The sequence below is a fragment of the Sorex araneus genome, chromosome X (genome assembly GCF_027595985.1).
Source record: "Sorex araneus isolate mSorAra2 chromosome X, mSorAra2.pri, whole genome shotgun sequence".
NCBI lineage: Eukaryota > Metazoa > Chordata > Mammalia > Eulipotyphla > Soricidae > Sorex > Sorex araneus.
Window position 1 is genome coordinate 250471562 of NC_073313.1, and position 27540 is coordinate 250499101.

Sequence of the window (27540 nt, forward strand, 5' to 3'; positions counted from 1 at the left end):
GAGGGAGGGAGGAAGGAAGGAAGAGAGGGAGGGAGGGAGGGAGAGAGAGTTGGAGGAAGGGAGGGAGGGAGGGAGGGAGGGAGGGAGGGAGGGAGGGAGGGAGGGAGGGAGGGAGGGAGGGAGGGAGAGCAGTGCATTCAAGAGAGAATGCATGCTTCTCTAGAGGGAAAACAAAGAGAACACATTTCAAGTGAATATACAGACCACTCCCCCCGCCCAGTGGAAAAGTGGCCCACTTTGGCACAGTTGTTTTTTTATAGACTTTCTCCCAACTTCGTACCCACCCCCACACCCCCATTGGGCTTCTATATAGATAGTAGTCATTACAGTGGCATAGTCAAGTGGAAGAGTTTGAAATTTTTGATGATCTACCTTCGTGTCTGTCACAACCTCTGTATTCTTGCTGAAGCTATTCTTTTCTTTCTTTCTTTTTTCTATACTAATTTAGAACAATTTCAGAACTCTTGTGACAGCAAGATCTCTGGTATGCTCTTATAAAAATAAGTGTACATAACACAGGGTCACACTCCAGGGGGCCAGATTTCTAATAAAACTGAGAAAAGAGCAAGGTTTTCAGAAGAAACATGCCAGATTTTTCTAAAGAAATCCATAAGGCGGACTATGGCAAAGTATGGAAAACATCTGTATGAGTATGTTTTAAAAAACTAAAGCACGCCAAGGGGCGTGTGCACTCGTGGGCTCTCCGGGCAGCTCTGTCTCACCGCCCGCGCTCGCTCTGGAACCGCTGTGTATGGGCTGGATCGGGCCGGCCGTTGGCCAAGGACCGGCAAGGGAAAAACGAGGACCAAGCTGGTTGCTGATTAGTTACCGTTTATTCAATCTTCCATCTTTCTCATCTCCCGCACTCCAGCCTTTCTCTGGATCAACTGCAGCCTCTCTGGCTTCTCTCATCTCTCCTCCTACTTGTCTCCCCCACCTTGCCCTTTAGGCTACACCCAGCCAGGTAGCAAAATCAACATAAGAAAGCCCTTCCTGAGGGCAGGGCATTCCAAAGCCCTTCCTGACTCTTAAAGTTTTTTTCCTTTCCTTAGTCCAAACACTTATTAACATCTTTATACTAGTTATTTTTGTATGGACATAGCAAGAGATACATTGAGGCTTGCAAGGCAGCCCTCCTGGCAACATCTTGCCACAGATTCAGACCACAGCACTCAGGCCAGATTAATCATTCCTCACCCTAGCAGGGTCCAAATCTAGTTATCACTGTTTGGATCATGACAACATTTGTCCATGATCAAGCTCTTAACTTATAGTTAAGCATTAGGCACTTTGGCCAGGCCTATCTTGATGCCAGGGTAGCACACAACTCACCACTTGCCCTGGGTCTTGTCCCTCGTCAGGACCCTGCTTTTGGGGGTGCTAGGAAGTAAGGGCAGCTGAGGCTTAGGTCGAGAGAACCTAAGCCCAGAATGCCTGGGAGGAAAATATCATGTAGAGTCAAATGACTTCCAGGTTACAAAGGCATAGCATTTGCTAAGTCTTCCTGTGTCCATACAAAAAGGACATTGCTCTGAATAAACTATGCAAAGGACTCAAGGAGAAGAGAAAATATTTACAAGTCAACAGAACACTAAGAAAGAAGCTACAAATAAACACAGAGGAATGGGAGCACTGTAATGGGAGTAACCCAATAAACCTAAACTACCCGAGGCTATGTAATCCTACAGTATGTAATGGGGTAACAGGAGACACCACTCAGAGGGAAAAGTTAAGAAGTCAAGTAAATAATGTGCTTGTTGTGTAGCGTCCTCCTGCTACCTTCTTCTGGAATCACCCTTCCTAAAGGTAGCTGTGCTGTTCACTGTTGGGGTTCTTGGGATGATGCTGAAGAGAGAAGCTATTACTAGTAACTACTGGGCTCTCGGGATGATGCTGAAGAGAGAAGCTATTACTAGTAACTACTGGCTTCAGGGTGCCCTTCATCTCACCAGGCAGGATATCACAAGTCTGAGGAGCAGAGCTCTCCCGTTCCTATTGCTGAGACCCCAGTGGTAATCTCAATGTCCACTCTATATAAATGGTCTCCCTTCAGCTGGAACCACACTTCCGGAAGGCAGAGGCAATAATGGATATTGGCATTGGGTTCTTCGGGATGATTCTTGAGAAGCTGCTCCCACGTAAGGGCTGTTACTACCTTGATCTCTTTCCAGAGTTTCCTCTGCACACACAGTGCTTCAGCCTAAGGAAGGGACCAGTGTGGTAGCAGGAGCGGTAAACACATGAGGTGTTTGGAAGAGGCTGCTAGCAGCAAGCTGTGGGGGTATGATAAACCCATGGTGGCCTGGAATCTTAAGGTACACAGGAAAACTTAATTTGTGGGATTCTGGGGTCCCGGCTGCAGGAAGGTACCACCTGCTGACTGGGCAGAATCAAGAGACTCATGGCAGAGTTCTTGCTCTGTGAACCAGGCATCCCCAGGTGACAAATCCGCTCTGATCCATAAGCAACCTGACCTTACTACCATACCCTAAGAAGTAACTCTCAAACTTTATGGTGATGCAGATTACTTGAAGTGCTTGATAAAATGTTTTTAATCGGTGAGTGAGTTTGCTAGGGTGCAGGATTCTGCAGGCTTAACAAGTGCCTCCTGGTAATTCTGAAATAGGTACCCCACAAGCACCCATTAAGAAATATAGTTGGTGGGGGGCCAGAACAACAGTACCTTGGGTAGAGGGTTTGTCTTATACATGGCCAATCTAGTTTGATCCCGAGCATCCCATATGATCCCCTGAGCACTGCCAGGACTAATTCTTGAATTACAGAGCCAGGAGCACTACTGTGTGTGACCCAAAAACCAAAAGGAAAGACAGAAAGATGAGAAAAGAAAATAAAAGAAAAGAAAAACTAAAAAACTGAAGAAAATGAAAAAAAAGAAAAAGAAAAGTGACATAGTTGGTTGTCTTGTTTTGCCCAACAGATAGGCAAGCAATGGGCAGAAATAGGATGATAGTAACTAATGCTGGACATAACAACAACAAATAGTTCACATAGGCTTTTCTGAAGATGTCTAGAGAAGAAATTTTCCCATATGTGTCACCTTGGCACTAAGGCCAGTTGTGTTACACAGGAAAAACTGTTACCATTACTTAAAAAATGTGGAGTGCCTGCTTCTGATCATAGCTCTAAAATTCACCTTTCTAAAGACAAAGACTCTTAAGACAGCGAAAGCATCTTGAGGCAAACATTTGTCCTTTGGAATCACATACTTCTTGTCATGAGAAACCCATTCCTCTCTCCTTGATACCCCCAGATCATGTGTACATGCTATAAACATCATTTACTTAAGAATTTGCCAGTAGGTACCTTCTCCACATGTATGTTATATTTTTAATCTTCCTCATCTGCCCAATGTTCCTTTGCTCCCTCGTCCAGACTCAGAACTCTGCAATGCCCGCCCCCCCACCCACACTCATCCCTGTCACTGTCATCCTGTTGCTCATCGATTTGTTCAAGCGGGCACCAGTAACGTCTCTCATTGAGAGACTTATTGTTACTGTTTTTGGCATATCCAATACGCCACGGGTAGCTTGCCAGGCTCTGCTGTGCGGGCGCGATACTCTCAGTAGCTTGCCAGGCTCTCTAAGAGGGGCAGAGGAATCAAACACGGGTCGGCCGCCTGAAAGGCAAAAGCCCAACCGCTGTGCTATGGCTCCAGACCACCCCTGCTCTCATACAACATCATATTTGGCTTTTGCCAAAGTTAAGAGACAGCTATGGTTCTCTGAGGACCGATTCTGTGTCATTAACAGTGCCTGGGATACACAGGCATTATCCATATCATACTCAAAACTTTTTAGGACAGATGAAGCTATCTGAGTTTTGAAGCACTGGGTAAAGGCAGAGCACCCCTAAGCCTGAACTGGGACACAGGCTTCTGTGTTCCCCAAAGACAGTATTCACTCCATCCCAGCCCACTTTTTCCCTCCTTGAAATTACTGGAAGGGAAACGGAAGCTGGTGATTATGCATCAGGTCTGCATGGTATTAGCCTATCCCCTTCTCCATTAGGAAGAAATATGGGAGGCCATTAAGAAAAATCCTGACAATGAGCCCAAGGGAAGTTTGGGCTTCTTCCTTTAAATCTCTCGAAAGCACAAAGACCTGCATTGTTCGAGTTCATGCTTCCTGAAGACAGAGAAATGGAAGAGCTGACCCCTCCACGGGGTTTTCAGGCCTGGAATCCAATTATGTGTTTCCCACAACTATATACCTGTCTCCATGTGAAGGGGCTTGGTGCAGGCTGCTTCTCGGGGCTCGAGAGGTGAACATCTGGAAGGCAGGTGTTGGGTTTTGTAGGTGCCAGAGGACACGCAGCTGAGCTGCACAGCTGAGGGGCCTGGGGAGGAAGTGTCTCTCATTGATGGAGCACCTCTCTTGCTCTCCCCAAGCCCCCTTCAGCAGGGAAACAATGTGGGGGTGGTGGAAGGGGGGGTGACTGCGGGGCCACCAGGTGCAGAACAGCTGCTCAGGGGAGCACTAAAGTCAGGACAGGAAGCCAAACAGAGAAGGGCAGTGGGTCTCAGGGAGGGGCCGGTGGGAAGTGGAAGGGAAAGGGGCTCTGTCTTCCTGCCTAATGCTGCTCTGGGGACAGCCCGGTGAGACTCCTGGACCCGGGGCTCTCAGCTCCCTTCCCGTTCTCCTGGGGAGGGGAAGGAAAGAAGGAAGGAATTTTTCTCCAATTAAACGCAGGAGTCCAACAGGCAGCATTGTGAACGCCTGGCTCCCTGGCGCTGCCTGAAACTGACAAGAGAGGGTGATGCCTCCTAACCCACCTGTCCACCCAGTGGCCTTTTGTTTTCTTTCCATCCATCTTTCTCTCTTCCCAACTTCCTCACCTACCAGGAGGCACCTAAAGTAAAATCCATTCTCATTCGCATTTAAGGCTTCTCTCCAGAGTTGCTCCCACCTTGGAAAGAACCCTCTCTGATCCAAACTATGGTGGATCTACCTGCTAACTTTTAGTATGGTTCTTGTGGCAGGGGGCTGGAGCGATAGCACAGTGGTTGGGCATTCACCTTTCACACAAATGACCCGAGTTTGATTCCTCCGCCTCTCTTGGAGAGCCCGGCCAGCTACCGAGAGTATCGAGCCCGTGCGGCAGAACCTGCCAAGCTACCCATGCATATAGGATATGCCAAAAACAGTAACAATAAGTCTCTCAATTTGAGACGTTGCTGGTGTCCGATGAGCAACAGGATGACAGTGACTGTGACAGTGACTGTTCTTGTGGCAGGCTGAATAATCCCTTCAAATTCAGAGGCCACAGTGCCCTGGGCCCCCACACCACCAATACTGCCGATGTCCCCGGTCGCCCACCCCCACCTATGCTCACATTCCCTGTACTCACCGCAGCTCTCTTAAACACCTGTCTCACTCTTCTCTCTCGCCCACACCAAGATATCTGTCAAGCCTTCTGGAGGTAACAGACATACATAAAAGACTGGGAGAGCATTTTCTTTCACTTTTCCATTTGTTTTTTAATGAAATCACCTTCAGATACACAAGTATACACAAGTATAACAAAGTGACTCATGATTGGGTTTCAGTCATATAATATTCAACACCTGTTCCTTCACCAGTGTACATTTCCCACCACCAATGTCCCCAGTTTCCCTCCCATCCCCACAACCGGCCTCTATGGCAGGCACTCTCTCTTCTCTCTCTCTTCTCTCTCTCTCTCTTCTCTCTCTCCCTCTCTCTCTCCCTCTCTCTCCCTCCCTCCCTCTCTCTGTCTCTGTCTCTCTGTCTCTGTCTCTGTCTCTCCCTCCCTCACTCCCTCCCTCCCTCCCTCCCTCCCATTTGGGGAATTATGGTTTGCAATACAAATTCTGGTTATCATGTATATCCCTTTACCTACTTCCAGCACTCAGTTCTTTTTTTTTTAATTTGCATGTTTTATTTCCTTTTTTTTAAAAAAAGTTGTCTATGATGATTTGTTACTTCAATATTCCAACACCAGTCCCCAGCACTCAGTTCTTGCCCAGAGTGATCTTATCCAACTATTATTGTCATAGTGGTTCCTTCTCTATCCTAACTGCCCTTTGCCCCACACCCACTTGTGGCAAGCTTCTGACCCTTGGCCCCTGACCCCCTGTTCCTTCTGTCCCTAAGTATTAGTCTCATACTATGTTTTGTTATATCCCACAAATAATGCGATCATTCTATATCTGTCTCTTTTCTGACTCATTTCACTCAGCCTGATACTCTCCATGTCCATCCATTTATAAGCAAATTTTATGACTTGTGGCTGAGAATATTCTATTGTGTAGAGGTTCCATGTTTTGTTTTGTTTTTTTAATCCAGTCATCCATTCTTGGGCACTCAGGTTGTTTCCAGATTCTGGTTATTGTGTGTAGTGCTGTAATGAACATAGAAGTGCTGATGACTTTTCTGCCATGTGTTTTGGGATTCCCAAGTATATTCCCAGAAGTGGTATTACTGGATTATATGGAAGCTCAATTTCTAAATTTTTTGAGAAATGTCCATGTTATTTTCCAAAAAGGCTGAAACAGTTAGCTTTCTCACCAGCAATGAACGTGTGTCCTTTCCTCCCCGCATCCACACCAACACTGCCTGTTTCTGTTCTGAGAACATCAATCATTTTCAACTACTATATTCCATCCTCAAGGCAAAGAATTAATAAAAACATAAATAAACTTTCTTGTGTCTTTAGCCTTGTTCTAGCACCTTATAGGTTAACCTATGTAATTCTCACAAAAACTTTATAAGATTGATTCCACTGCTATCCCACTTTGGAAATGACCAGAAGGAAGCTAAAGTGATTTATCTGAACAGGGACTTGAACTCAGACAGTGCACGTGCAGAATCCGTGATCCAAGACACAAAATTCACTTTTTCTCACAAATCACTTCCTTGAAATTCCCAAATTTATCTTCAAGCCCTCAGAAATAATGGGAAAGTTTCATAGATGTCACTAGAAAGTTTCTGGTATCACTATAATATGAAAAAAGAAAATGGGGAAAAACTAGTTGGAAAACTGAGTTCAGCTTCAAAAATTATTAAATTGGAATAGACCAAAAATATCCAAAAGTCACTAATTTAGTTTGATGATGGGATAAAAAGTTTAAGCAGAAGTTAAAATCCCAGTTGAGTTTCATCCTGAAAAAAATAGAAAGCTTATTTCTAAAAAATATGAGTTGAGCAATGTTTTACTTGATACATGGTTGTCTATAATCTAGAAAAGTATCACTGTGTTCTGAAGGGGAAAGGGTGAATTTCTTCAGTTGGGGATCTGGTGGGTACCAACAAAAATTTCAAGTAGAATCACCAGATAGCAACGTGTATTCCATAATGAAAAGTAAAACTTGTCCTATATTACCACCCCTCAACTACCTCTTATGTTCCCTACTCAAATTTCTTGGCTCTTTAGACACTATATGATATAATCCAAATTTGTTTTCTTTCCCCCAATACTAACTCCACCTCTGCTTTCTCATCTCAGCTCTAGCATCTCTTGAATCTTGTAAGCCTAGAGCCTTCTTACTCTCTCCATCAGCCCCTAGTTGTCAATCAGTCTTCAAGCACTAGTGATTCTTCTTCCAAAATATCTCTGAATTTCATTGGAAGGAGGAGCTATACCCAGTGGTTTTTAGGGCTACTTCTGGCAATGTTCAGCCTTATTTCAAGGATAACAATTTGGTGCTCAGGCCCGGCTTCACTCAGGGATACCAGGACCATATAGGACAATATAGGACAGTGTTAGAACAAGGGGAGGGAAGAGGGCCTTTCAGGCCAGAAAGACAGTACAGCAGGAAAGATATTTGCTTACGTGTACCTGACTCAGGTTTGATCTCTTGCACCACAGAGGGTACCCTGAGCCCCAGCAGAAGTGGCCCCTGAATGCAGAACCAGGAGTAAGACAGGTGTTATCCCTGAGCACTGCCAGATGTGTACCTAAAAAACAAGAAAATTAAAAACCTCAGCTCTTGCACATGCTAAGCGCATATATATAATCTACTACTTGAGTTCCATCTCCCACCCTCTGTTTCATTGCTTCTTTATCTTCACTTCACTGAATGGTTTCAGATTCTCCTCATTCTTACCTAGATTTTCCCTACAGCTCAATACTAGTCTCCTGGAATCCTGGAATCCTTTTTCTTTTAGAATTGTAACTTTCCAAAAACCTCCAGGCAGAGCAAGACTATATCTCTTTTCCTATGACCACACCACCTACCGCGACCCCAATACCTACAGAATAAATCCCAATGCCTTCAAACCCAATGCTTTGTTTCAGCAATTTTACTTCTCACAATGCTAACTCTACAATTTTGTGTCCAAACCCTGTTTGACAGTTCATGTAAACTACCGTATTTTGCAATTTTTTAATTTTATTAAAGTGTCATTATTTACAGTTATTCATAGTTGAATACTAGGCATAAAATGTTTCTGCACCAATCCCACCATAAGTACCAACTTCCCTCCACCAGTGTTCCCAGGTTCCCTCTCACAGCCCTACTACAACACCCTTCAGCCTGACACCTTAACAGGCATATTTTTAAGTTTGGTTGTTGAAGTTCAGATCTCACATTTTCAGTGTTGTTGACTTTGTGGCTTATATATTTAGCTATATAATTCCTCTACACCACCAATGTACCCAAGTTTCCCTCATCAGTTGCTTCCCATATGTCTCTTCATACTCCCCCAGACACACACACTCAATATTTTTCCTTGTCTGTCCTTCTTCCTATACTCTTGGGACAAGGGTGATCTAGGAATTGCCCCTTTACCACAGTATATTCCCTCTACAGTTCTTCTATATACCTCATATAAGTGAGATAATCTTGTATTTGTCCTTCTGGCTTACTTCATTTAAAATTCTATTTTCCAGTTCCATTTACGTTGCAGTGAAATGCATGATTTTATAATTCCTTACAGCTTCATAGTATTCCATTCTGTATAAATACCACATCTGCATGATCCACTCATTTGTTGTTGGGCTCTTAGGTTGAGTCCATACCTTAGCTATTGTACTAAGTGCTCCAATGAATAATGGTGTGCACATGTCTTTTTGACTGAATGTTTTTGTGTGCTGAGAGAACATACACAGAAGTGGAATTGCTGAGTCTTATGACAGCTCAATTCTTACTTTACCAAGAAATATCCATAATGTTTTCCATAAAGGTTGAACCAGACAACATTCCAACTCTATGTAAATAACTCTTACGTGTCCTTTAAGAACCAGCTGCAATGTAGCCACCATGAGGCTACTTCCTATAGTTATCTGAGTTTAGCCACCTTTCAATGGACAGCTTGAATGTCCATTAGATAACATCCCCCCATATCTATGTACTTCTGGAAGCCCTGGCAAACATGCACACACCCCAAAGCCTCTACCCAGTTAAAAATTTAACTCCAGCTGTACCACCCATTAAAAATTTTGGGCTTCCAGGAACACGCTGCTGCAAAGTGACTGCAGACATCTCACACTCTATGTTACTGATAAACCAGTAGTAACACACCGCACTGGATGAATGTAATGTATATGGCAACCAATCTCAATTAAAATATATAAACATGGAAGGCTTAACCTATAACAATGCCTTAGTAATCTTTTATACAAAGACACAATGGCTTCAAGATGAGATACAACAATCTTCACTAACTTTCTTCTAAGGAAACATTTTTTGACAATTCTCTTAGAAAATTATTGAAAAATAAACAATATTAACTAAATTGTTGAGGGCCTGCAATGGCCCTCAGCTTAAAGTGTGGTTGGTAAAATTGGAGACAATGGTGGAAGAAAGATGTAACAATGGTGGGATTGACGTTAAAATATTGAATTCCTGTAACAAATAATCATGAACAACTTTGTAAAACACAGTTTTTATACAAATTGTAAAGGAAAAATTAGAAAAAAATAACTTGATTCTCAGAAAGAATCCTATTGAATAGATATTTTGCATCCCCTCAGCATCATGTATAAAATTCTCCAACTGGTTTAAACATAAAGAGATAAATACATGGAGCTTTAAGTTTTTTCAGTCTGAATTTGAGTCCCTGAGATCCTTCTGAGTGCCTAGCACATGGCTGGCATATTGCCTTTTTCAACAGCTAACTGATGAGATGTGTAAACCACTTTATCGAATAGGGCTTCATTTCATCACATGAACAGACAGCATAAAGGACAGCATTCTGCTGGTGTTGCATCCATGCTCCATTGAACAGGTTTCTTAGCTTGAGCAATTTACTTAAATTCTCTGTGCCCCAGTTTTCTTCTTTGCAACACAAAATGTTACTTGTTTAAATGTTCAGAGTTTGGAGTAACCCTTGGATGAACGCTTCATATAACATGTCCTTGAGAGAATGTTTAGTAAACACTTCCATTGTAAAATATTATATTATTTCTTAAAGATTATTTATAAGATTTTATCACTAAACTCTCTCTCACATACACCCCTTTCTTTTTTTTTTAATTTTATTGAATCGCCGTGAGATAGTTACAAGCTTTCATGTTTGGGTTACAATCACACAATGATCAAACACCCATCCCTCCACCAGTGCACATTCCCCACCACCAACATCCCAGGTATAACCCCCCTTTCCAGCCCTCGCCCTGCCTCCATGTCAGACAATATTCCCCATACTCTCTACTTTTGGGCATTATGGCTTGCAACACAGACACTGAGAGGCCATCATGTTTGTTCCATTATCTACTTTCAGCATGCATCTCCCATCCCATCATTTTCTTAGTGATCCCTTCTCTATTCCATCTGCCTTCTCCCCTCCGCTCATGAAGCAGGCTTCTATCTATGGGGCAATCCTCCTGGCCCTTGTATCTATCTACTGTTCTTGGGTGACAAGCAATATTGGCACGGGAGAGATAGTTCAAAGGGAAGGAGTGCATGTTTTGCATGTGGGAGGTAGAGTTAGATCCCTGGCACCGTTTGGTCCCCTGAGCACCACAAGTAGTAACCAGTTAGTCAGGAATATCCTCTGAATATCACTGAGTGTGTCCCTCAAAACAAACAAAAGAGTATAGCCAAGTAGATGAAGCACAGATTTCTTTTCTTTTTTTATGTTTTATTAGTGAATCTCTGTGAGGTTGTTACAGACTTACAAACTTTCGTGCTTGTGTTTCAGTCATACAATGCTCGGGTACCCATCCTTCCACCAGTGCTCTTCTCCACTTCCGATGATCCCAGTATCACTCCCACCCCGCCACCCTATCCCCCTCACCCCACCCCACCTCTGTGGCAGGACACTCCCTTTTGTTCTCGCTCTCCTTTTGGGTGTTGTGGTTTGCAATAGAAGTATTGAGTGGCCATCTATAGTCAACTTTCAGCGCGCATCTCCCATCCCAAGCGGGTCCTCCAACCACACTTTACCTGGTGTTCCCTTCTCTATCTGAACTGCCTTTTCCTCCAGCATGTGAGGCCAGCTTCAAAACTGAGAAGCACGACTTTCTAAACCACAGCATATTCCATTTAAATCTAAGGTAGGCAGTATTTCTTCACAAAGCCAAATTTTTCCCTGTGACTCATGTATTAGCTCCGAAAGAGCTAATACCATGTTTATACTTTGCCTGTTTCCTCATCCTTTATCTCCACCTCAGGCTTTTGCCATCTCTCCTTGGACCTTATATTGGTCTGGGGAAAAGGTTAAACTACAGAGCCCAGGACACAGTCAGATTCTGATTCAATGGGATCAGAATGAACGTCCCCAAATCTGTATTATGACCGGTCCCAAACTGTCCGTGTTTTAAGTCGTAAAGGCTCTTCAGTTTGGGAGACACAGTCTCATTAACTCTCACTCAGACCTTACAGAGAAGGACACTTATCTTAGAAATCTTCAGAACAAAAGGTGGGGGTGGGGACAGTCTCCACAGCTGGAAGGCACACATCCTAGCATCTCTTTATCCGCACGTTGCCAAGTCCTCTGTCAGCACTCCATAAATAATAATCGCTCTGATAATAGCTGGAATAAATGGGCTGAAATTAAACACAGGAAAAGTGGAGCCACAGCTGGAATGCGCGGTTGTATAAAGGCAGGGGGGAGGGAAGTCCTGGCTCTTGTTAAGAAGCAAGCCCTCCGGAGGCTCCATCTCCTCCCCCACCACAAGACAAAATACAGACAATCTTCCGGAGGGAGAGGCAAGTGCAAAACAGACCCACATAGAGCTATGCCCACATGGTGTTCCTTTCCCCACCTTCTGCCCTTCTTGACCTCGCTAAGCCCAGACAGGACCGGAGCTCCTGGGGACCCCATCAAACCACGTCTTTCACTTAGACATTAAAGATCACCACCTCACTCTAGAAATCTCTACAGCCGCTTTCTATATCAATCAATCAATATTTAAGTTCCAAATTGGCACAAGGTGCTATGCCAGAATGAAGAAGATCATGAAGCAAGACTCTTCCAGGCATTTTTCCAGAACTTGACAATAGCTTCACGGGGAATAAAGGCCTTGTTTGCCAGACTGTATGAAAGAGAAGAAAAGAGAACCACGCTGGGTGTGTCCCCTTGTCTCCAGCTATGTCCCACACTGTGGGTCCTGGAGATTGGCATCTCAGGGAAGCTCCATCCAAGTCCCATTCCCTCTGACTTCCTTCGGTACAATTGTTGGGAGTTACCAGTAGGAGCCTGGAGGGCAGGGAAAACTAAAGGTCCAGATATTTATTCCCCAGTTTCTTCCTTCCTGGCCAAGCGTTGGTAGTGACTGATTTCCCTACCTGAGGACAGCATTGCCCTTTGGAGGCCTTTTCCCGCTGAGTTGCAGCCATTTTTCTCTTCTCTAGTAGTTTGTACACCTGTCACTTCTTACATTTCAGCTCCCACGCATCATGACCTTCTAGGATTCCTCAGTCTACCTCCTCAGAAATAGGCCACTTATTAAACCCTTTGGGGTCACCCTTTCTTGAAAATGTCATTTGTAGCAGATGGAGCTGACACTTTGCTCACATACCTCATCATATGCCTTTCCCATTGGTGCCTCTTGCAACAAGTGCCTGTTTGTTCTCTCTCACAGGGTTATGCTTGACCTACATTAGAGTGCCCATCCCAAGTGAAAAGTGGAAATTGGCAGATGAACTACAGCCAGGTTTTCTAGACCTTTCTAAACCTTTAGATTAATTCTAAAATGTATTGCATTCCAAGACCCTGGAGGTTGGCATCTCAGGAAAGCTCAACCCAAGTCCTATTCCCTCTGACTTCCTTCGGTAGTGAAGGAAGTTCCCCATAGTAGCAACCTGCTCATCAGTATATCCAATATTAGCTTCCTTCCCTTCTTTGTATTACTTACTCCTATCAGTGTTCCCTAGAATCATCTCCCAAATAAATTATTTGTACCCAAAATGATCTCAAGCTCTGCTTCTCAAAAATCCAAGTATGATATCTTACTTTTCCTGTTAAGAATCCTATTAATATTAGAGCTAATGTTTGTTACATATCTACTGCATGATAGAACTATATTAGACATTTAAATTTTTTCTTATTATTTCTCATGAAAATCATATTTAGAAGTCACTGTTAGTAATTTTCAAGCAATAAAACTGAAGTTCAAATAACTTAGGATTCACAAAATCACCAACTATTAATTATATATTAGAGGTGGGATATGAAACTAGCCTTGGAACCAGAGTAGTAGTATAGTGGTTAGGGCATTTGCCTTGCATGTGGCCGATCTGGGTTTGATACCAGGCATCCCATATGGTCCCCCAAGCACTGCCAGGAATAATTCCTGAGTGTAGAGCTAGGAGTAACCACTATAGATCACCAGGTGTGAGCCGCCCCCCTCCAAAGAAAATCAAAAGAAGAAACTAGCTTTAAGTGACATCTTACTTCTTTTTCTTTCATAGTTTAAATGAACAGTTAAAAGAAAAGTTGAATACAAAGCCAAATGAGCTTTGGAAGACAGCATGATCAGAAAGTTTGCAGGAAGAAAGTCTTTCACAAATGTCTATAATCCTGTCCTACCTACACTCATTGTGATGCCTGTCAGACAGTAGTGTTCCATCAACCAAATCCTTGCCATGACTCAACCGGTAGGTGCTGAAATAACAAATCTCTGAACTTACCTTGTCAGGGATGGGACAGATATTATGGGAGAAATGCACAGAAAAAGGACAAAATTGTCCCACTTTACTTGGTGACCCTTGCCTCCCTCTCCGTGTTCTATTGCTGTTCATGTGCCCATGAACCATGTGGGACCTCATGCATGCTTTTCTCCCATGCAGTAGCTGCTTGAGATACCTCTGAGGACTCTGACCAGCGTTTCCCTCCAGTTGACTACAGATGGGTTTTCATGGACCACATTCATCTGAAAATGGAGAAATAAGAGACTCCTCCTCTGCTCCACTGGATCCCCTAAACAAATAAACATGAGAACCAGGAATCTGGAAACTTGGTGAGCCAGACAAGGCAAGTAGTAATGAATACAGATTCTCACTGGACAGTAGATTCTGGAAAAATGCGAGGTTCTGGGAGTTATCTCTTGCATCCCCCTGCCTCTGTGCAGCAGCTAAGTCACGACCAAGAAAAGGACACCCTTTCCCTGAAGGACACCCCTCATCCTTAAGCAAAGAAGGATATATCTTCCTTGGTGAGTCACCCATAGAACTAAAGTAGGTTTCCCACAGAGCTTGGAAAATAAAAGTCTGAGGATGTCTATGAAACTTCCTGGGAGTGGGAGGAGGCATCTGTAAACTCACTGCAATGAGACAAAGAAGCAACATTCCTGAGACCAGATGCATTCAGAAAATCATCCCCTCCCTTGGTCCAAAGGAACTGAGTCTACCCTGTAAGTTTCCCCTGATTTTAAATCCTTTGGTCACCGTCAGTGGCATAGAGCTCCATGATTAACCTTGTGTTCACCAAATGGAGTCTTATCTATGACCCGGTGCATAATAAAGATAAAACAAATAATGGCTTTGGTCAACTGCATTGAAGTCTTCTGGTCATATGAGTTACCTGTCTCTGTAGGTGATATACCAAGGAACTTGCAGAACAGAGAACAAGACTTAGCAAAATTAATTACCCCTTGTTTTAGTTGGGGTAGGATCAAAGAGCAGCTGGGTCATGAGGATGGAAACAGAAGAAGCCCTCCTCTTCCCCAAACATGTTCTTTGCACTGTGTTTAACAGAAGAGGAAAAAATTATAAACCCCATTGGGCAACATGTTTAAAGTCCCCAAGATCTTCTGGAGATCTTTACTTCCCCCATGGAGAAGAGAACGAATCTGGATTCAATCAGACTGGAAACTGTGAAAGCGGTGTGGGAAATGCTAGTGAATCTTAGAGGAGGGGATCAGTTTTGTTCTACTGAGTCAAAATATTGCCACCTTCTTTGTCGCTTTATTCGAGTCTCCATTGTGTTTGGATAAGATGCCTAGGTGGTGCTGAGGAAACAAGTGACTTAGTCTGTCGAGCTGCTTTCCTTCCAGACTCTGTTGTTTCATCCAAAGGTAGGAAGATACATCCTTCTTTGCTTAGTGAGGATGCAGACTTTCCCTGAATTTCCCATGACTTAACTTCAGGGATCAAATGAAACTCTTCCATCTGATGAACCATTTGAGGTTCATCAGAGGACCTTTACCAGGTCTGGAAAGAGGTTTCCTTGTAATCCTACCCCAACCACTCTCATCCCCAACATATATTCTCCAATATATCCAGTTCCACTGGATCCCACAGGCAGACCTTTATAGGCTCTCTTCCCCAGAGTTCAGTGCTCACTAGCTTCCATCTGATTTGTCCCTGTGAGCACTGCTGCAAGATTAGACAGTACATGCAAAATTCTCCTCTCCTTACCAGGAAAGCATCTCTAGCAGTAGCTGTCCCTTCTCCATGGCTCCTGCCACCCCAAGACAAGCTGGACCTGGTTCTGGCTGCCTTTGCTTGGCCCCTGGGCTCTCTTCTTGTCTGTCTGGCCTAGAGTGGCGACTGGCTCTCTGTTTCTGCTAATACCATCTGGCGTTTGGAATCTCAGCAATTATATAAAATTCCACCCATTCCCTTATTAAATTCTCCTGTTATTAAATTCTCCTCAAGTGGCTTCTATTTCCCAGGTTGGATCCTTGCTGATCCGTATCGCTCTTCCCCTTTCTAGAAAAGCTAGAAAGCTTTTTCCCCCTCAGCTCCCAAATCTTGGTGTCTTTCCACTCTCTTACTCCTCTCCACCTTTGCTACCCAGTTCCTTAGAAAGCAAAATCTCCACTCACCCAACTCAGACCCATCTTGCTTTGCAACATGGGATGGCAAAAGAAACACAAATTAATATCCCAATAAATTAGCCTGCCAAGTGTCAGAGACTAGAAAAACATTCTCCTCTTCAGAGTTTCTTATCCAGGCAGTGTGAAAGTTTGAATTGTGCAAGTGAGTCAGAGGAAGGAAACTGACCTTGAAGAGGAACAAATGGGCCCTACCAAAGCCTTATGAATCTTATCAGCCTCTGAGTCTGAAACAAAGATAGTAGGTGGTAAGCCTTTTGCAGTTCTCATTAGCTGTTCTCCTGCCTCTGAAGATCCCCCTTCGATAGTCTTTTAGGGGGTCATCATTTGTTAGTCTTGTTGTAATATGAGAAGCCAAGACACGACCTGTGAGGACATGAAAAATCACCTAATCTCATTCTATTATTTTAATATACAGGGAAGGAAATCCAAAGGCAGGAAGGATGAGCCCAGGTTAACACAAGGAATTCATGGGAGACCAAGAATGAGAACTCAAATCTTCAAATTCTGTTCCATTCTGCCATTCACCAGTGTCCCTTTTAAAGAGATCTGGGAGGTAACGGGGAGCCAGATTAAAAACTTGGCACTAAAATCTCCTGGGTCTACAGTTCAATTCTACTTTCTCTACATTGAGTGTGGTCCTTGAGAGTTTTCCATGACCTTTAAATCCATTTCATTCACTCAACAAGCATAATCTATGTTCCGACACTGTTTTAGACACTGAGAACACACATGCAACAAGGAAATAATCCCGTCTTTACAGTATCTTCATCCTGGGTGGAGCAACCAGATACACAAAAATTATTCTAAAAATATCTGATGTATTTATATATATATATAATGAGAATAAATGATATGGATAAGAAGAAAGAAAGGAAAGAGGTAGTGAGTGCCAGGATAAAAGTCTACAGATTCTTAGTAAGGTGGTCAGAAAAGCCTTTCTGTCACTCCTGGCAACTGGGAAGAAAAATAGCATCAACCTCATAGGCTTGCTTGAGAATTAGGCACATGAAGTCATCTAAAAGGCATGACTCCCACATTTAATGCCAAATAAGTGTTCGTTGTCACGCTGTTACTGTATTATTAGATGATGTTTAGTGTTAAAATGTATTCTTTGAACCTTGGCTCAATAATGTAGCCTGTGAAGTAGCTACCTCTAATCTCACTGAACCTTGGTTTCTCATCTCTCACATGGTGATGCTAATAACCTCTACATCTTAGAACTGTTGTAAATACACATAAGGCACTTGAACAGGAATTGTTACCTAGTCAATTCCGGTCATTAAATTCCACTCAGTCAATTCAGGTCCGACTCGAATGAAAGGTCTAGTAGAGTAGGAAACTGTTCCCCATCAAACCTCCAGGAAACATAACAATCCCTGAACAGTACATGACTGATATTCATTAAAAAGCTAATTGAATGCTTATTACAGTGTATCAGTCCTTGGGCTAACTAAAGGAACAACCAGTATTATATGAGGGAGGTTTAATAAGAAGACTCAACTAAGCTATGGGCAAAGAGGAGAAACTGCAAGACAGCCCACAGATGGCCATTATGACATACACTTTTCCTTTCTGCTCTCCTTGGAACTACATATAGCAGTACCCTAAGGTTAGTAACAGAAGAAACTCATGGTTATCCTGAGCTGTAAGAGTCAGGCAAATTATCAATACTGTGCACGGGAGACAATGCATAGAGTGGACCATCAGACAGGAGAGGCCACCTGCAGCCTCGGGACAGAACTGGTTACCTGTTGACTACACCGAGGGAATAACGGGGGAATAAAGACTTCTATTCACTTTCCTACCACCTTTCATCTGTTAGGGCTTCCCCAGACAGGCTAATGGAAAATCAGAGACCCTATGAGCTCATTGATGTGATTCACTGACTCCGGGGCAGAAAGAAGAGAGAGAAGCAAGAGAATCTGGAAGGTCAAACAGAGGTCAGCCCTGACAACATTTTATGTATTATTTCATCTCATGTTCACTAGAATTCCAGGAAGCAAAAATTGTTTTGATGAAGAAACTGGATTTGAAAATTGCCTAAGGATGCTCAGCTTCCAAATGAAAAGGGCAAGAGAATTCTTACAATAAAATTTATTTTCTTTCTTTTTGAGTTTTATTTAGGCACCACAATTTGCAATACTATTAATAACAGAATTTCAATATTCCAACCCCATAACCCACCTCCAGGCTAGCATCCTTCTACCAATATTTCAAAGTTCCCTCTCACCCCCACTCTGTTAGCTAAGAGAACTAAACTCAGTTCTTTAGACAAAATATGGATAGAACAAGAATGAAACTGTAGGGTCCCAGGATTTGTTGTAGTTGGACATTTGTTATTCTCTTACTGTATTTTACATGTAACTGTGAATTGTGTGGTTTTATCTGTTTTAGATTGAGTACTATTCTACTGTATCTATGTACCTATTTCTTTATCTACTCATCTGTTCTTGGATACATGAGTCATTTCCAGATCTTGGCTATTGGGTATAGTTTTATGTGAACAAAGAAATACATACATCTCTTCAATATATCAAAATCTGTATTCTTAACCTCTCTATTACCTCTGCTTGAGAGAATCAAGGAAGGAGACAATGGACATCTTTGACTCCCAGTTATGACTCAATATCCTCCTTATTTTTACCCAAATACTCTTTGTCAAGTAAAGCGGCTTTCTTTCTCATTTACCTGAAGTCATTGTTCACTGATCTCAAACAGTATGATTTCTCTCTTAATCATGCTATATTTCTTCACATGCCTTCTATGATCTTGGAAGTTAATTTTATAAGGAAGGAGACCGATGCCATTCTCTCAACCAGTGTTCCCAGGACAGGAGCTGAACTCCCAATAGCAGTGAATCTTAAGTAGTAAGGGGTTCCAATGTCTAGGGTCAACCCAACAATAAAACAATAAAACCATTCCTTCTGAGGACAGTTATGGCATACTTTTCTGCTTATTGCCATCTGGAACTATATAGAGCAAATTACAGTTTCTTTCCCATCATGGTCCTTCAATATTGAGGGGTCCCCATAGAGCATTCATATCTCTGGAACCCTCTCCTCAGAATCCTGCTCTTTCTTAGATAAATGTGTCTCTCCAAGTTGAAATTTCTACTTCAGGAACTGTGTGTCTACCTTCTTTTTTAATTAAAATTTAAAATTTTATTGAAACACCGTGAGATGCACGGCTATAAGGTTGTTCATGATTGAGTTCCAGTCCTTAATGTTTCAACACCCATCCCTTCACAAGTGTACATTTCCCCAGTTTCACCAATGTTCCCAGTTTCCCTTCCACAATTTCCTCCTCCCCCACTCAAGCCTGCCTGTCTAAAGCAGCCACTTTTCTTCTCTTGCTCTCTTTTTGTTTCTTTTTTCCTTTTAGGCTCTGTATTTTCGCAGTACTCTTACTGAAAGGGTATCCTGCATATCCTTGACCTTCTTTCAGCACTCAGTTCTTGTCCAGAGGGATCACTTCTACCTACCATTGTCATTGTCCTTGTGGTCTCTTCTCTGTCCTAACTACACGCCCTGCCCTCACCCCCCCACCACGACCCCCTTGTGTCAAGCTTCCTTTGTGTCATGGACCTTTTAACTGGTCTGGAGGATTGGCCCCTTGAACATTAACCCAGACTTCCTGAAAGTCACATATATAGGCACATGGCCTCCCACAAATCTTATATGTAGACCGAGCTTGGGTGTTTCCACCTTCTCCTCGACACTCCCAGTCTTTTCTACAGCTCTGTGGCCTTCTCTTGGCATGGGGGCTGGCAGGAGAGACATTATGTGAACCCCCGGTGAGAAGCCATGGCATTAAGAGCCAGGAGAATTCTATTTCCAGCGGGCCCATTCACGCAAGGGGGGCATCTGGAGATCCGGCTGGACCTGCCCAGGATGTGAAGCTCTGGAAGATGCCAGATCGCTATCATTGTCAAATACAATTTCCTCCCCTGCCTCTGCCCCTCCACCATGCCCGCGGTGTCCATCTGTTTATGGAAACACCACGTTCCACGTGGGTATTTTTAGGCAGGGCTTTTGTGGGGCCGAGCCATCCGCAGCAGTCAGCTTCTCTTCGTGTATTTGTTGTAAACTCACTAATAAGCTACAAAGCAGGGGGCTCCTGGGGACTCAGATTGTGCTTGGTCCTGACCTTCCCCAGTCCTGCTTCTCACAAGGGTGGATTTTCCTGTTTTGATTCGCTTCCGTTTTTGTTATGTTTTGGTTCTGAGGTTCTTTACCTTCTGTCATGCTTTTGAAAAAAAAAAAATTCTGGGCAGCTTCTCCTGCTGCCTCCCCCAATCGAAAAAGAAGCATAATTTGAGGACTTCCTGGGGGATTGGAAATGGTTCTGCAGGGGAGTGATAGCTGAGTGTGCAGAGGAGAGGAAGTAAAAGGACGGGAGAAGGGAATAAACTGAGTTTCAAAGTTAATGCTCATAGACCTATGACAAGCAGGTAGAAAACTTCCAATCCAGTGCATTTTCCAGAACTCATTTTACAAATGAGCACACCGAGGCATACACAAGGTATACAAAGGACATGGGTCAGAAAGAAATTTCAGAGCTTCAAGTAGCAAGGGCATTAATAGGTAAAGTGACTGAGCTATCATCAATCTCAACTCTCAATCATTGGGGATAAAGGATAAGGGGTAGAAATCTGGGGGATCCTGACATGCTCATGAGATGGGATGTCCAGGGGGAAAGGAGATGGCTTCACAAATGGTCTAGAAGAGACTGTCATGACATAGAGGGACTGCACTCATTTGTGGAGTATAAAATAACATCACATGAGGCTGACACCTAAGGACAGTAGATACAAGGGCCAGGGGGTTGCCCCATAGCTGGAAGACTGCTTCATGAGTGGAGGAAAGAAGGCAGATGGAATAGAGAAGGGATCACTAAGAAAATGATGGCTGGAGGAACCAGTTGGGATGGGAGATAAATTCCGAAAGTAGATAATGGACCAAACATGATGACTTCTCATTGTCTGTCTTGCAAGACATAATGCCCCAAAGTAGAGAGAGGTATGGGGAATATTGTCTACCATAGAGGCAGGGGGAGGGTGGGAAAGGGGGGTTATACCCGGGATATTGGTGGTGGAGAATGTGCACTGGTGGAGGGATGGGTGTTTAATCATTGTGAGATTGTAACCCAAACATGAAAGCTTGTAACTATCTCACGGTTATTCAATAAATTTTAAAAAATAAATAAATAAATAAAATTTATCAAAAAGAAAAAAAAAGAAGAGACTGTCGTTATTTCAGGCTGATTGTCGTGGGGCAAAGGGATGACAGGAAGGTGGTGGCACAGGTGGAAGGGTGCAAATCGGTTGGGGGGATCAGAAAACAGCATTACTGGAGAGTAGAGCCTTGGGAAAGAGAGAAAATGCCGAAAGACAGGACTTGCACCATGTTTAGGAAATCAGCAAGAAGGACACCGAGACCTTTCACAATGATTTCCATGAAACCCCATCAGATTCTGAACTCTGTCATTGATCAACCCTCTTTGGGAAATGGATTTTTTTTAATTTCTCTTGACACCAAATCACAGTACCTGTCTGGCCTCAAACTTAAACTCTTGATGTGTTTAAGCTATTTAAGTAATGAAAGACTTGACTCCTACTAAGAGGATGTAAGTGACATTCAGGAGAAAACAATGGGCATGAAATTGGTCAGAGACGAATTTTCAGCTCAGGCTCAGGCACTGACTCACAGCAGTCCCTGAGCCAGTGATTTGAAGTTCTCAGTTTCTTTATCTGGAACATGCAGGACATATTTTAAATTTTGCTAATGCTTCTCTCTATTTAAGAATGTTATTTGTTGTCAAGGCCAGGGAGATAGTACTAAGTTCAAGGTAATTGCCTTGCATGTCGCCAACCCTGGTTTGATCTCTGGCACCATATGTGGTCCCTGGACCACAACAGGAAATGAACCCTGACACAGAGTGAGGAGCAAATCCTAAGTACCACTGGGTGTGGCCCAAACATTCCACTTTCCCACCAAAAAAAAAAAATCAATATTCCTTATCAGAGATCCACCACAAGTTTGAGCTGGAGACCATTTCATCCAGCTGGTACTTGGATGGTTTTTCCTGTTTTCTAATACACATTGAAATGAGCTGGAGCACAGAAGAGTAGATAGGTATGCCTTCTGAGAACCTCAGAACCTCATTCAATACCTGGCTCCAACTCATACTAGCAATATGGCCTTGGGAAAGTTTCTGAACCTCACTATGCTTTAGTTTCTCATTCAAAAGTGCAAGGAATAACACCTACCTCAAGTGGTAGGGATGACCCTATAATATGTTACTGCACCTACAACCCCTCGAACCCAGGCATGCAGTAAGACATTTTTTATCCAATGTGCTTCCTGCCATCCAAAAAATCCAGTGCTATGGCACCAAACTTCCCAAAACAAGTCACCTTGGTGAGGGTGAATTCTAATCCTTCATCAGGAAGGCGGGAAGGGAGGACAACCTTAACATGGGCTAATGGGGTATATGGAGGAAGTGGAAATATCAACTTTCACCCTAAAGTACCAGATGGACATTTGCTACATGTTGAGGACTTGGAACATGTGGTGTCAACTTCCAGAATTCTTCAATGATCAAGTTCAGCATATCTCGGAAAGGACGAGCAGACCTTCCAGTTCATGCTGGAACAGTTGGGTTCTGGGCATAAGAGCAGTGAGGAATTCAAGAGAAGCAGACAACAAGATCCTTTAACTTCAGAAGACTAGCCTGAAGGCATGGCTTGAAGCACCTGAGCCTGAAGTCCTCTTCTGTTAGGAAAACTGGTTGAGTATGGCCTACTCATCCATCACCTGGCACAAAATCCTCCTCAGCAGAGCCCTTTACACATACTGAGGGCCAAGCACAGACCTGTACGGCTCCCCTCTTGCTCTCAGCGGCATGCAATATGTAGACAATAAGAGAGCAGAGGAGACAAGCCCTCAGAAACTAGCCATACTGTTCTATGTTAGAGGTGTAATGGAAACCGTTCAATCTGATGGGTCATTAGGGGAAGCACTTAAAAAAAAATGTAGGGCCTTTGGGAGCATAATTCAGAAACAGACTGGGCTTTGGATCTCTAGCTCTCTGCTTACAAACTCTGAATCTCTGTGAGCCTCAGTTTCTTAGTTTTGTAATGTGAGTTCTCAGAGACTCATGAAAATCAGATAAATGACTGCATCCTCTGCAGAGCATGGCCAAGATTAGGCACTTATTTACCTCCAGGCCCTCTGATCATGTTTTTGAATTTCACTCATAAAATTCTCTACCAGGATGCTCTGGAGGCAAGACTGACTGACCTCCTACCAATAGTTGTTATGTTAATGCAGTTTTCAGGGATAGTAAAATGTTAGTCTGGGGGCTGGAGCGATAGCACAGCAGGTAAGGTGTTTGCCTTGCACGTGGCCGACCTGGGTTCGATTCCCAGCATCCCATATGGTCCCCTGAGCACTGCCAGGAGTAATTTCTGAGTGCAGAGCCAAGAGTAACCCCTGTGCATCGCCAGGTGTGACTCAAAAAGTAAAAAAAAAAAAATGTAAATCTGGAACAAGGGCAGGGGGAAAGAAAATTATTCAAGTACTATGCAGTTGGACTGGAGCAATAGCACAGCTGGTAGGGTGTTTGCCTCCCATGCAGCCAACTCAGGTTCGATTATCCGTCACTCTCGGGGAGCCCGGCAAGCTCCCAAGAGTATCCTGTCCGCATGGCAGAGCCTGACAAGGTACCCGTGGCGTATTCGATATGCCAAAAACAGTAACAACAAATCTCACAATGGAGACATTACTGGTGCCCGCTCAAGCAAATCGATGAACAATGGGAAAACAGTGCTACAGTGCTGGAGCAAAAGGGATTTATTTTCCACTGCTAGGCTGAGAATAAGACACATCCTGTGGGGACCTTGTGGGCCATTTGTTTCAAGATTCCAAAAAGGTCTGGACCCTTGAGAATAGCATATCCTGGAAATAGACAGAGTACTTGTCTCAGCAGAATCATCTAGCATGGTCTGGGACAGAGGTAGCAGTTCCTGTCCTAGGGACATGTCAGTCCAAGATGCCACGGAAAATGACTGTATTTCTCCTCTGTTAGCACGTCTACACCATTTATAAAGTGCTTTCCCACGCATAACCATGAGCTTGGCAGTGCTAGGCCAAGATAAGGTGACTCACTTCCAATTGACTCTCTCCTGCAACTCCTCCATATTTTTGCTCAACTATCTCCTTCTCAAGAAGACCTGTCCTGACCACTTCGTTATAACTGCAATCTATCCACCTCACCACACATCATATCTTCCTGACCCTTCCTACCCCCTTCCTTTTTTTTTTTTTTTTCTCATAAGGAGCAGCCATCAGATGGAACCATGTGGGTCTTCTCTTCAGTCAGCAAAGTTGGTCAACAGCCTTAGCTGCTCTGGTTTGAAATCCACGGCTGCATCTTAACAGAGAACTTGCCTTGTGCAGCTGTTCACAGTTAAGGACCAGGTATGTCAAGGAACAGGGGACTCCTGCTGTCTGGCTTTTGCTGAGAACTTCCTGGAGGCGTGGCCAATCAGGTTTCCACTCACTTCCTACTCAGGATAAGAGTTTCATGGTAGTCTGAAGGTTCTCCCAAACCTTCTCCCACCACCTCTTACTCCACCTCCTTTCCTCTAAGGAACTCCTCATGTGTTCAGTCCTGTGGTCTTACGTTTATGTTACTTTTTATCTCACGAGTTGATATGTTTAACTCTCCAGGTCCCTGAAGCCCAGGCAGCTCTTAGGTGACTCTTAATGGTGATGAATTACATAATACCCACTTAAAGATAGAAGATTTAGGCTCAGAGAACTATGTCTTTTTTTTTTGTTGTTGTTGTTCTTGTTTATTGTTTATGGGCCACACCCAGAGGTGCTCAAGGTTTACTTCTGGCTCTGCGCTTGGGATCACTCCTGGCAGGCTCAGAGAATGTGCCAGGGGTTGAACCCAGGGCAGCTGCAGGTAAGGCAAGTACTTTACCTGCTATACTATCTCTGGCCCCATCAGTGAGGTAGTTGGGAAAGTCTTGAGCAACTCAGTCAGTAAAAAATAAAGTGGATTTAAAACACTGCCATGGCTTTAAAGTTCTGATCTTTCTTCTCTCCTCTTTCATTAACTATGCTCCTCTCTTTCTATCCCACTCTTCTCCATGTCCTTTTGTTTTTTAACTCATTAGTCTTTATATTGTGTGCCTTTATGTCTCACAATGCTGTTTATCTGTCATGTGTTCAGTCATCGTAGTGTGTGGTATGTGTGTGTTTAAGATATGTGGTTGGTGTGTGTGGTGGCAGTGTGTGTAAGTGGCATGTGTGACAATGGCATGTGTGGTATGTGTGTAAGCTGCCTGTGTATGTTTTGTAGTGTGTGTGGTGTGTGTGGTCTGTGTCTGTGGCAGAGGGTCTCTTGCCCGCACACCTGGCTGTCTTCCCCGGGGCCCCATGGAGGGGATGGGCTCCAGATTCCCTTCCCACCCCGAGCAGAGCTCCTGGCGGCCGAAGACCACCAGAACCTAGCTACAGCCGTGCTCGAAGCCCCTCTCCACATGTTCGGATGGGCCTCACACATGAAGGTACCAGCAGAGGAACCCAGGTGTGTGTAATCCCATCAATGGCTAACATCCAGAGACTTAAAAGCAAGCTCCCAAAAGCGCCCTATATCTTGTAGCCTACTTCTCCCTCTGGGAGAAACTGGTAAGCTTCTGAGAGTTTTCTGCCCACATGGGACAGCCTTGCAAGCTTCCCATGGTGTATTCACATGCTAAATCCAGTAACAAACTGTATCTCATTCCCCTGACCCTGAAAGAGCCCCCAGTGCAACATCATCGTTGGGAGGGCAGAGTTGAGAGAGACTTCTAAGATCTCAGGGAAAGGGCGAATGGAGATGTTACTGAGCTTGCTCGAGAGATTGACGATTAATGGGATTTCATGATTGTGATCGTGGTCTGTGCGTGTGGTGTATGTGGTTGGTGTGTGTCCACACTACAGCTGAGGTGAGCTGGCATGTCATTCCCTCTGGGGTTCGAGTCTTAGCAAGGGGAGGGAAATGAGACACGGACTGAAATGAAAGGCAGCAGGGAGGGTGTAGAACTGGAAAAGGCTTGGAAGTAGTTGGTCTGCCCAGGGAAGGAGGAAAAGAGCTAGTCTAGTGCAGATGCCACCAGGCAGGGTTAAATAACTTCAACCTTGACTCTCTACTTGGAAATTGTGCTTGGACCGTGATCAAATCTGAAAGCATCCTTTCCTTCCCCAAACTGCCTTCTCTACTTGAGGAAATCCAGCTTATCATTGCTCACAGCTTTCTCAATGGACTCAAATGTGCATGTCCTTCACTCAGGACAGCAACTCAGCTGTACTGGCCTAGTGTCCTTCTATCTTCATCTATTCTGGGTTCTGGATTGGTGACCCGATACCCAGGCAGGAAGTAAGTCGAGTTCCTGTTTGTCCCCTTCCTGCTGTATTCTCCTGATCTCTCAGACTAAAATTCACACTGAAGGGACCAGAAACAGAAACTAGTTGCTCACTTTCTCCATGGCCCTCCATCCCCCACAAAACCACTTGTCCCTCAGAGAGGAGGTTAAAGAGGTGATGGTGCTCTTCTGAGGGTCCTCCAGAAAGTATGCTCATGCGTGACGTGGGTGGAGAGGGAATATTTAAACTAGTTGCAGGACCAGAGAAGAGTTGTACTCTGATAGAAATCCCCCAACCCATCACCGTAAAGACCAAATGCTGTGGTGGGTGGGAAAGAGCTTTCTCAGTGGACTCAAATGTGCATGTCCTTCACTCAGGACAGCAGATGGGGCGGACACAAGAACCCTAGTCAACGTCAGTATCTGTTCCACCTATTTTGGGCCCCAGATGCTGCTGCCTATCTGAGTAGCTACAAAGAGGAAATACCTTCAGCCTGAGGGATCTGGACAGCCCTGAAGGATTTCCGGACAGCAGGTGTGGGAGAGGTGCTGGAACGGGTGCCCAGCAAAAGCCTTCCTGGAGTGTGGGATCTGTTTCCATGTAGCAACACGATTGACAAAAAAAAAAAAAAAAAGGTCTTGAGTGCACACCTGGGAAGGGGGTGCATTCGGCATGTGAAGACAGCAGATGGAAGTGGGGGGCAGATAATCTGGGGAACAAGAACCAGCAATCTCAGTCAGCAGCACTCAGAGAGCTGAGCCTTCACTAGCCATGTGCCTGGGCCAAGAGTGGAGGACATAACCCCTGCCCAGAGCCCTTCTGGGCGTGAGAACCTTCAGCACTTGCCCTTGTGGAGGGAGAGCAGGAGTACGTGCAGAACTGCATTCCCATTACCCAGTCACCATCACGCAGGAGGGGG